Here is a 9424-nt window from a genome sequence, read left to right as displayed (position 1 = left end):
TAAATGATCTGTCCAAAGCTTGCCAGGGGTGGGGAAGCTGGAGCAGGGCCTGCTCACCACCCAACTGAGGGCAGGGACATGGGAAAGACCAGGTGTGGTGAGGGGGAGGGAGCTCAAGATAAGGGGGACAGGCTTCTGATATCTGGACCAAGGAGGGGTGCTAGAGGACCCGCTGTGAGAACCACGCCAATGAGAGCACAGAGGCCTTGTTATTCATACACTGGGATGTTCAAGGATGTTGTGGCATGAATCCAAACGGGATGTTTAAGGACTCTGAACCAGAGAATTGTAATCAGGCCAAGATACCATGAGCAAGGACATATGGTACACTGTGCCCTTCTGTAACCCAAATGATTGACGTCACTGTTGACAACTAACCTTCTTTGTCTCTGGAATATGTATAGGTTACTGACCAGAGAGAGTCTAAAGAGCAGAGAGAGAAAGCAACTGGGCAGAACAGAGGCTAGAGAGCTCAGAGAAGGGACACGGCAGGTACAGAGAATGTAACTCCTATATAAGCAGGAGAGAGGAGCGCTCAGACAGAGCTGAGAGCTGATACTGCGATGGTGTAAGGCTAAGAGCACATAGAGAGCTGAGATATAGCTGCCATGTTAACCAGCCAGTGTGCTGTACAATAGAGAGAAGAATTTGCTGAGGAAGAGAGCTTAGGTACTGCTATGATGTGAGGCGGTAAGTCTAAGGGGCAGTGTGCGGCTGCTGGGATAATAGCTGTGCGTACAGACTAATGCTGCTTTGTGAAATATATGTATCTATTCATCAGCCAGTGTCCAGCTGCCTGTCTGTATATGAGACTTTGCTGTAAAGGTATTTTGTCTGATGGCTATGTGGCTATTGGCTTCTGCAATAGTCTTATTTTAATATACCCACATCTTCTCCTGGCTTCTCCATCTGCCCTGCTGCCAAGAATTGACCTGTGTCTTTGACACCCTCTTTTTCTTAGTCTTATATATTTATTTTTTCTGAAACATACATATCAACAATGGCATCTGAATTTTTAAAAAATAAATCTCTATTGTTCATATTATTACAAATGTTCCTCATTTTCCCCCCCTCCATTGCTCCCCTCCACCAGGTTCCCACCCCACCCTCTGTCCTTTCCCCACACCCCATTGTCCTCATCCATAGGTGCACAGTTTATGTTCAGTCTCTTCCCACACCCCCCACTCCCCTTTTCCCTGAGAATCATCAGTTCACTCCCCTTCCATACCTCTGATTCTATTATATTCACCAGTTAATATTGTTCATTAGATTTTTTAATTCTCTTGGTTTTGTTTCACTTGTTGATAGTTATGTATTTGTTGTTCATAATTTTTATCTTTATCTTCTTCCTCTTCCTAAATAACCACCTTCAGCAATTCATATAATTCTCGTTTGGAGGTGATGAACTCCTTTAGCTTTTTTTTTATTGTGAAGCTGTTTATCTGGCCTTCAATTCTGAGTGATAGCTTTGCTGAGTAGAGTATTTTTGGCTGTAGGTTCTTGCTATTCATCATCTTGAATATTTCTTGCCATTCCCGTCTGGCCTGCATGGTTTCTGTTGAGAAATCAGCTGACAATTGTATGAGTGCTCCTTTATAGATAACTACCTGCTTTGCTCTTGCTGCTTTTAATATTCTCTCTTTGTCTTTTGCTTTTGGGATTTTAATTATGATGTGTCTTGGTGTGGTCCTCTTTGGATTCCTTTTGTTTGTGGTTCTGTGTGCTTCCTCGACTTGTAAGTCTATTTCTTTCACCAGGTGGGGGAAGTTTTCTGTCTCTATTTCTTCCAGTATTCTTTCAGTATCTTGCTCTCTCTCTTTTGGGACCCCCATAATTCTGATGTTGGTTCACTTGAAGTTGTCCCAGAGATTTCTTACATTATTTTCAACTGTCTGGATTCTTTTGTCTTCTTGCTTCTGTGGAGGAGTGTCTTCTGGCTCTTTATGTTCCAAATCTTTTACTTGATTCTTGTGTCTTCCATTCTGTTTTTAGGACTCTGAATAATATTTTTTTATTTCAGACAATGTATTCTTTATTTCTTGTTGATCCCTTATTATTTCTTGTTGATCCCTTATTATTTCTAGTTGATCCATTTTCATATCCTCATAGGTCTCATTTATTTTATCGGCCTTTTCTAGGAAATTCTTGAAAAACCTTATAAGCGTGGTTTTGAACTCTATATCCAGTCGCTTTTTCTCCTCCATTTCTTTCGTTTGTGATCTGTTTCCTTCTCTCAGCATTTTCGCAGCTTCCCTGAGTTGGTAGCCTTAAAAGTCTCTGTGTTCAGCTTGGATGGGGCAGAGTTTCAGGGTGGAGCCTACAGCCTTGGCTTCCGTCATCCCCTCCCTATGAGGCTCCTGAGTCTCAGTGTTCCTCAGTGTCCTTTGGTACTCGCTGCAAGCGCCTCTGAGAGAAAGGTGCCCGCGATTTTCACCTGCTACCAAACAGTCTAGGCTCCCCCCCAATGAGCCCAGAACTGGGGTTCAGTTCAGTTGGAAGTGGGGTTCAGAGCAGTCTGGAGCTTTTGTCTCCTTCCCGCCAGGGCAATCCAGCGGCACAGTCAACCTTCCGTTATTTGTGCACAATGTGCTCGCCTCTGGGACTTCCTTTCGCCGCTCCCCTGGGTTTCCACCTTACAGCCCAGGCTCCCTCTATATGAGCCTGGGTCCCCAGGGTCTGGCCTAGAACTGGGGTTCAGTGCAGTTGGAACTAGGCCTCAGCATAGTCCGGAGCTTTTGTCTCCTTCCCGCTAGGGCAATCTAGCAGCAGAGTCAACAGTTCGTCCTCTGTGTGCAATGTGTGCGCCTCTGGGACTGCCTTTTACCGCTCCCCTGAGGTTCCGCCTTACAGCCCAGACTCTCTCCTTATGTGTCTGGGTCCCCAGGGTCTCACCCAGAACTGGGGTTCAGTGCTGTCGGATCTGGGGTTCAGCACAGTCCGGAGCTTTTATCTCCTTCCCGCTAGGAAACGCCAGTCAGGCACTCAGCCTCCCCCTCCTCTCTGGCTCTGTCCTCTCAGCGCGTGCAGCGTGTCTCTGTACCTTAGGCTTTTAAAGCTCCTCTGATTTTCCTTCTTGTGTTCTCTTTCCTTCTCGTTGTAGAATTTATAGTCAGTCGACTTTCCTGTAGTTCTGGGTAATGTCCACTTTGTATTTTAGTTTTATTTTATTGAAATTGTTGTGTGAGGCTGCAGTTAGGTGTTTACCTATGCTGCCATCTTGGATTCTTCGGCATCTAAATTTTTATACCGTCCTTCAATTAAATTTTCCCCACCAAAAACTATTAGATACAAAAAATAAATACAGTCTAGTTGCAGGATACAAAATCAATGTAAAAAAAAAAAAAAAGTCCATGGCTTTTTTATATACTAACAATGGAACTTCAGGGGGAAAAAATGGAAAAAACACACAATTATTTTTGCAATTGCAACCTAAAGGATAAAATACCTAGGAATGAACTTAATAAAAGATGTGAAGGACTTATATACTGAAAACTAAAAAGTATTATCAAAAGAGACAGAAAAAACCAAAACAGGTTTAGCTCAGTGGATAAAGCATCGGCCTGCGGACTGAAAGGTCCTAGGTTCGATTCCAGTCGAGGGAATGTATCTTGGTTGTGGACACATCCCCAGTAGGGGGTGTGCAAGAGGCAGCTGATCAATGTTTCTCTCCCATTGATGTTTCTGACTCTCTATCCCTCTTCCTTCCTCTCTGTAAAAAATCAACAAAATATATACTTTTAAAAAGAGATAGAAAAAGACACAATGAAGTAGAAACATAGTCCATGTTCATAGATTGTTAGAATCAACATGTAGGCTGGCAGGGGGGCAAGGTAGGGGCGATCAGGCTGGCAGGCAGAGGGGTTAAGATTACATTTATACACCAATAGTGAATATCCAAAGCAATCCTAAGAAAAAAGAAGGAAGCCAAGGTTATCACACCCTCTGCCTTCAAATTATACTACAGAGCTATGAGATCAAAACAGGAGGTATTGGCAGAAAAACAAACACACAGACAAATGAAACAGAATTGAGATCCCAAAAATAAAACCACATATATACATGGGCAAATAATTTTTTTCTTTATTGATTAAGGTACTACATATGTGTCTTTATTCCCCAATTGCCCTCTCCCACTGGAGTGACTTTTCCTTCACTAGGTTAGGAAAATTTTCTGCTATTATTTCTTCAAATAGGTTCTCTATTCCTTTATCAAATTCTTCTCCTTCTGGTACCCTATATTGAGAATGTTGTTACATTTTTTTTTCTATTTTTTTTTAATATATATTTTATTGATTTTGTACAGAGAGGAAGGGAGAGAGATAGAAACATCGATGAGAGAGAGTCATCGATCAGCTGCCTCTTGCACACCCCCTACTGGGAATATGCCCGCAACCAAGGTACATGGCCTTGACCAGAATTGAACCTGGGCCCCTTCAGTCCCCAAGCCAATGCTCTATTTATTGAGCCAAACCGGTTTTGGCTGTTGTTACATTTTTATGTTATCCTAAAGCTCCCTTAGATTCTCCTCCTGCTTTTTAATTTTTTTCCATTTTCTACTGTGAGTGGGTATTTTTTTCTATCTTATCTTCTAATTTGCAGATTCAGTCCTCAGCCTTTTCTAGTCTACTTTGAATCCTTTCAGGGTGTTCTTTATTTTAACTTTGTCATTCCTAATTTCCAATTCATTCTTATTTATTGTTTCAAGCTCTCTTCATGTTGGTGTTATTGTCCCATTTATGGATGGAGTATCTTCTCAGGCTGGCTGACTATGTGGCTCACACCTGACCACATTATGTGAACTGTTGTAGACATGCTAATTGAACAGAACAAAATACAACACAACCAAACATGAAACAAAAGAAAAAAATCCAAAAACATACACAGAACCCCTGCAGCACTAACAAAAGCAACCACCAAGAAGAATTAGGAAAAGAAGAGAGGGCAAGAATTATAGAAAGAAAAAAAAAAAAAAGAAAAAAAAAAGAAAAAACAAACAAAAAAATAAACAAACAAAACAACATAGTCTGCTGGACTATGTAGATGCAGAGCTGAACTAAAGAAAATAAAGAATAAATAATTAGAGGAATGGTGGAAGGAAAATGGTTTAAAATAAAGGGAGGAGAAAACAAATGAAAAGACAAGAAATAAATTTGAAAAAGCAAAACAGAGGAGAAAGTAGATAGACCTAAAATAAGGAAAAGAAAAAAAGATGAGAAAGCAGAAGAAAAACAAAACAGAGAAAAAAATTGAGTAGTGAAAAAAGAAAAATATTGAGTAGGAAAAGGAAACATGAAAATTAAATAAATGGATGAAACAACAGAGACTAGAATAACGAATCAATAAAGCATATAAAAAATGTGGATGAAAGGAGCCACATGCTAACCTGACAAGCTCAGGGGAGGCCTGTGTGGCAGTCTTGCAAACTCAGAGAACTAAAACAACCACAAAAGATGGTCTGAAAATTAAATATTTAACTACAAACAGGTTATAGTGGGTAGTCATGTCCTAAGCCAGTATTTTCCCTAACAAAGATCTTTTGATCTTTACTGAGCCCATTGCCTTTTTGTCTCTAAGATGACATATCTGTGAGATGTCTGGGTAACTTGTAACTTCCTTTTTACCCTGACCCCTCAGGGCACAACAAATGGCACTGGGACATTCCCTCATTGCTATTGTTATCAAGTTAATTGCCAACTATTAATCCTGTATCCATTTCTGTAAAAGAAGCATATGTCCATTATTACACTTTGCTTTATCCCACCTTGTTAATCTATCACCAACGAATTCCATGTAATTCCCCTACATCCCTTTCCTTTCATTACAATGTATAAATACAAATGTAACCTGCCATTCTCCGGAGCATTATCTCAATTTGTTGAGGTTCTGCTTCCTGGCATATGGTGACAGTTTGGCTGAAATAAACTCACAAAAATTCTTTACAGGTTTCAATGTGTTTTTTTTTTGTTGTTGTTGTTGTTTTTTACGTTAACAATAAAATAAAATGTAAAAGAAGAAAAAAGAATGAAAGAAAAAATTTTAAAAATGAGAAGGAAAAGGCAGGAAAATGCGGTTCGTTTTAGCCAAAGTTGGTGGACCTCCCTCTTTGCCAAAGCCTTGGGTGAGTAGCTGCAAATGAAAACTCCTGGGCTCTGGGTTTAAAAAACAAAACAACAAAAACAAAAACAAAAAAACTGACACTATGACTTTGGCTTCTCCTAGCTCCAATCTGAGGGCCCCAGACTTAACCGTGGCCAGCAGCCCTGCCGCCTTTCACTGCTGAATGCTCTGTGGGCCGTGGGTCTCTCCGCTCTGGTGCTCCGGGCTGTGGAAACCCCAGGGCTCTGGACCTCTGTCTTCTGAGAAAACAGACCCTCCTGTAGCCCAGGTCTCTCTCCTCTCCCTCCTCCTGCTGGCCTGCTGCCTCTGGGAGCTAAATCAGCTCCCCTTGGGACCTAGTCTCCAGGTGTTTTCTGTCCTTCCTTGATATGTCTCCTCCTCAGCTGGACCTCAGTTGGTAATTCCAAGTGAATGCTCTCCAATTTAATTGTATTTCCTGCCTGGCCTGGGACGATGTATATCTGCTTAATTTTTTACATTTTTTCTTTATTATAAAAGTCTTAAGTGATCAATATAGAAACACTGAGAATACAGAAAAGTAAAGAGTTACCAATCTGAAGCCAACTCTTTTTTTTTTTTTTTAAATATATTTTATTGATTTTTCACAGAGAGGAAGAGAGAGGGATAGAGAGTTAGAAACATCGATGAGAGAGAATCATCGATCAGCTGCCTCTTGCACACCCCCTACTGGGGATGTGCCCGCAACCAAGGTACATGCCCTTGACCGGAATCGAACCCAGGACCTTTCAGTCCCCAGGCCGACGCTCTATCCACTTGAGCCAAACTGGTCCCGGCTGAAGCCAACTCTTAACATTTTCGTGTACATTATTCCTAAGTTTTTTTTTTTTTTATGAGTTTTTATCTTAAAAAAATGTTTTTGTGGTTTTTATAATCTGATTTCTCCTATCACATGATAACTTACATATTTTCCTTTGTAATTAGAAACACTTAGAATATAATTTTAATTGCTTCACAATATTTTGGTAAAAATAAGCCACACTTTAACATTATGTTGGATATTTATTCAATTTCTACTTTTTTATATTAAAATATCCCTGTGGTAAACACTTTGGTGTATACAAAATATTTTCCATATATATATACTATCTTAGAATAAATTCCCAAGAGTGAAATTACTAGTTCAAAAAGTATAAAATATTTGAATGCTTTAAATTTGATTTGTATTACTGTCAATTTTCTTTTTTAATGGCGCTGAATGGGTTTACAGTGCTACAAGCAACATTTAAGAAGAAAGTTTTTACACTGATGCCATTTATGAGTATTATTATTAAAAACAAATAGCCCTGGTCAGTTTGTCTCAGCGGTTAGGGCTTTGGCCTGGCCCTCGGAATGAAGGGTGTGGGGTTTAATTCCTGGTCAAGGGCACTTACCTTGGTTGCAGGCTCCACCCCTGGTCTACCCAAGTGTAGGTGGCAACCAATCTATGTGTGTCTCTCATTGATGTTCCTCTCTCTCCTTCTCTCTCTCCCTCCTGCCCTCTTCCATCCCAACCACTCTCTGTCTCTAAAAAAAACAACAAAAAACCCAAGCATATACTTTGCTAAATGGTCGCTCATCAATGTTTAAATTTGCATATATTTGATTACTAGTGAAATGGAACTTTTGCTGAACAGCTGAATTTTCTTTATTGTGAACTATTTACTAATGTCATTTGTCTGTTCATATCTTGGGTCTTCATTATCACTATTTACTAAGAAGACTAACAAGCACATCCCAGAGAAAGGCCTCTGTATGCAATGCTGTGGGATTCCTCTCCTTTAAGTCATTCTAAAGAACATTGAACAGCAACATGAAGGGGCCACCAGCAAGAGTAGGAAAACTAAGTGATATATTTCTTTCTGGTGAACAAGTGAAATAAAAATGTTAATATGTAAAATAGCATGCTATTCCTTTTCTCAACCCAGTATTTATTTTAATACTGCATTCCATATGTTTTGACTATTTTTCAAACAACACAATCCTATATAATAAAACCCTAATATGCAAATCGACACAGCAGCAGAAAGACCAGTAGCTATGATGTACACTGACCACCAGGGGGGCAGATGCTCAACGCAGAGCTGCCCCCTGGTGGTCAGTGTGCTCCCACAGGGAGAGAGTCACTCAGCCAGTAGCCAGACTTACAGGTGGCGAGTGTAGCGATGGTGGTGGGAGTCTCTCCCACTTCCACAGCAGGTGGGTGGTAAGGAGCAAGGGGTTCCAGACTGCCAGAGGGTGTCCCTAACCCCACCACCAGTGCATGAATTTTGTGCACCAGGCCTCTAGTGTGTGATATAATATCAGGAATACATTTCAGCATGAGTCACTCTGAAGCCAGGGTAATTCCACAAAATGTCGCCACTTTAGGGTCATCTTTTTTTTTTTTTTTTTTTTTTTTTTTTTTTAATATATATATATTTTATTGATATTTTACAGAGAGGAGGAAGGGAGAGAGATAGAGAGCTAGAAACGATGAGAGAGAAACATCGACCAGCTGCCCCTTGCACACCCCCTACCGGGGATGTGCCCGCAACCAATGTACATGCCCTTGACCGGAATCGAACCTGGGACCCTTCAGTCCACAGACCAACGCTCTACCACTGAGCCAAACCGGTTTCGGCTTTAGGGTCATCTTTTAAAATGATTCAATTAGATGTGTTTTAATTTAACTTGGAGTGCCATCCTTTATTCTGTAGCTGCTTCTTGAAAGGCTGACACTTACGTGTCTACTTTTTCTTATGGATACAATTAGAGCAAGTATCAGAAGGGGCTTAAATATAATCGCCCTGGTGCATGAGCTGAACTGTCTTCACCTGGTGCTGGTGACTCCAGATTCTGGCTTAAATAACTGGCAATGGCAGGGTTTGGTACTGGCTAATAATGACTCTCTGCCTTGTTCCATTTGGCCAAATAAGGAGCCTCCCTATAGATCCCTATTTGAAAAACAGGGATTATAATAGTCCCACTTGTTATCCAATGGATATTTTAAAGATTACATAATAAGAAAAAATATTTTGAGATTGAAAGGAAGAGCATTCACTATCATTATATTGTAGTAAATGTTATCCTATCTCAGTGGTTGGCAAACTCCTTAGTCAACAGAGCCAAATATCAACAGTACAACGATTGAAATTTCTTTTGAGAGCCCAATTTTTTAAACTTCTTCTAATGCCACTTCAAAATAGGCTCACCCAGGCTGTGGTATTTTGTGGAAGAGCTACACTCAAGGGGCCAAAGAGCCACATGTGGCTCATGAGCCATAGTTTGCCAACCACAGTCCTATGTAATAAAGAGGGAATATGCTAAT

This window comes from Pipistrellus hanaki (genome assembly GCF_964339955.1).
Source record: "Pipistrellus hanaki genome assembly, chromosome: 1".
NCBI classification, from domain to species: Eukaryota; Metazoa; Chordata; class Mammalia; order Chiroptera; family Vespertilionidae; genus Pipistrellus; species Pipistrellus hanaki.
This window is presented reverse-complemented; position numbering follows the sequence as displayed.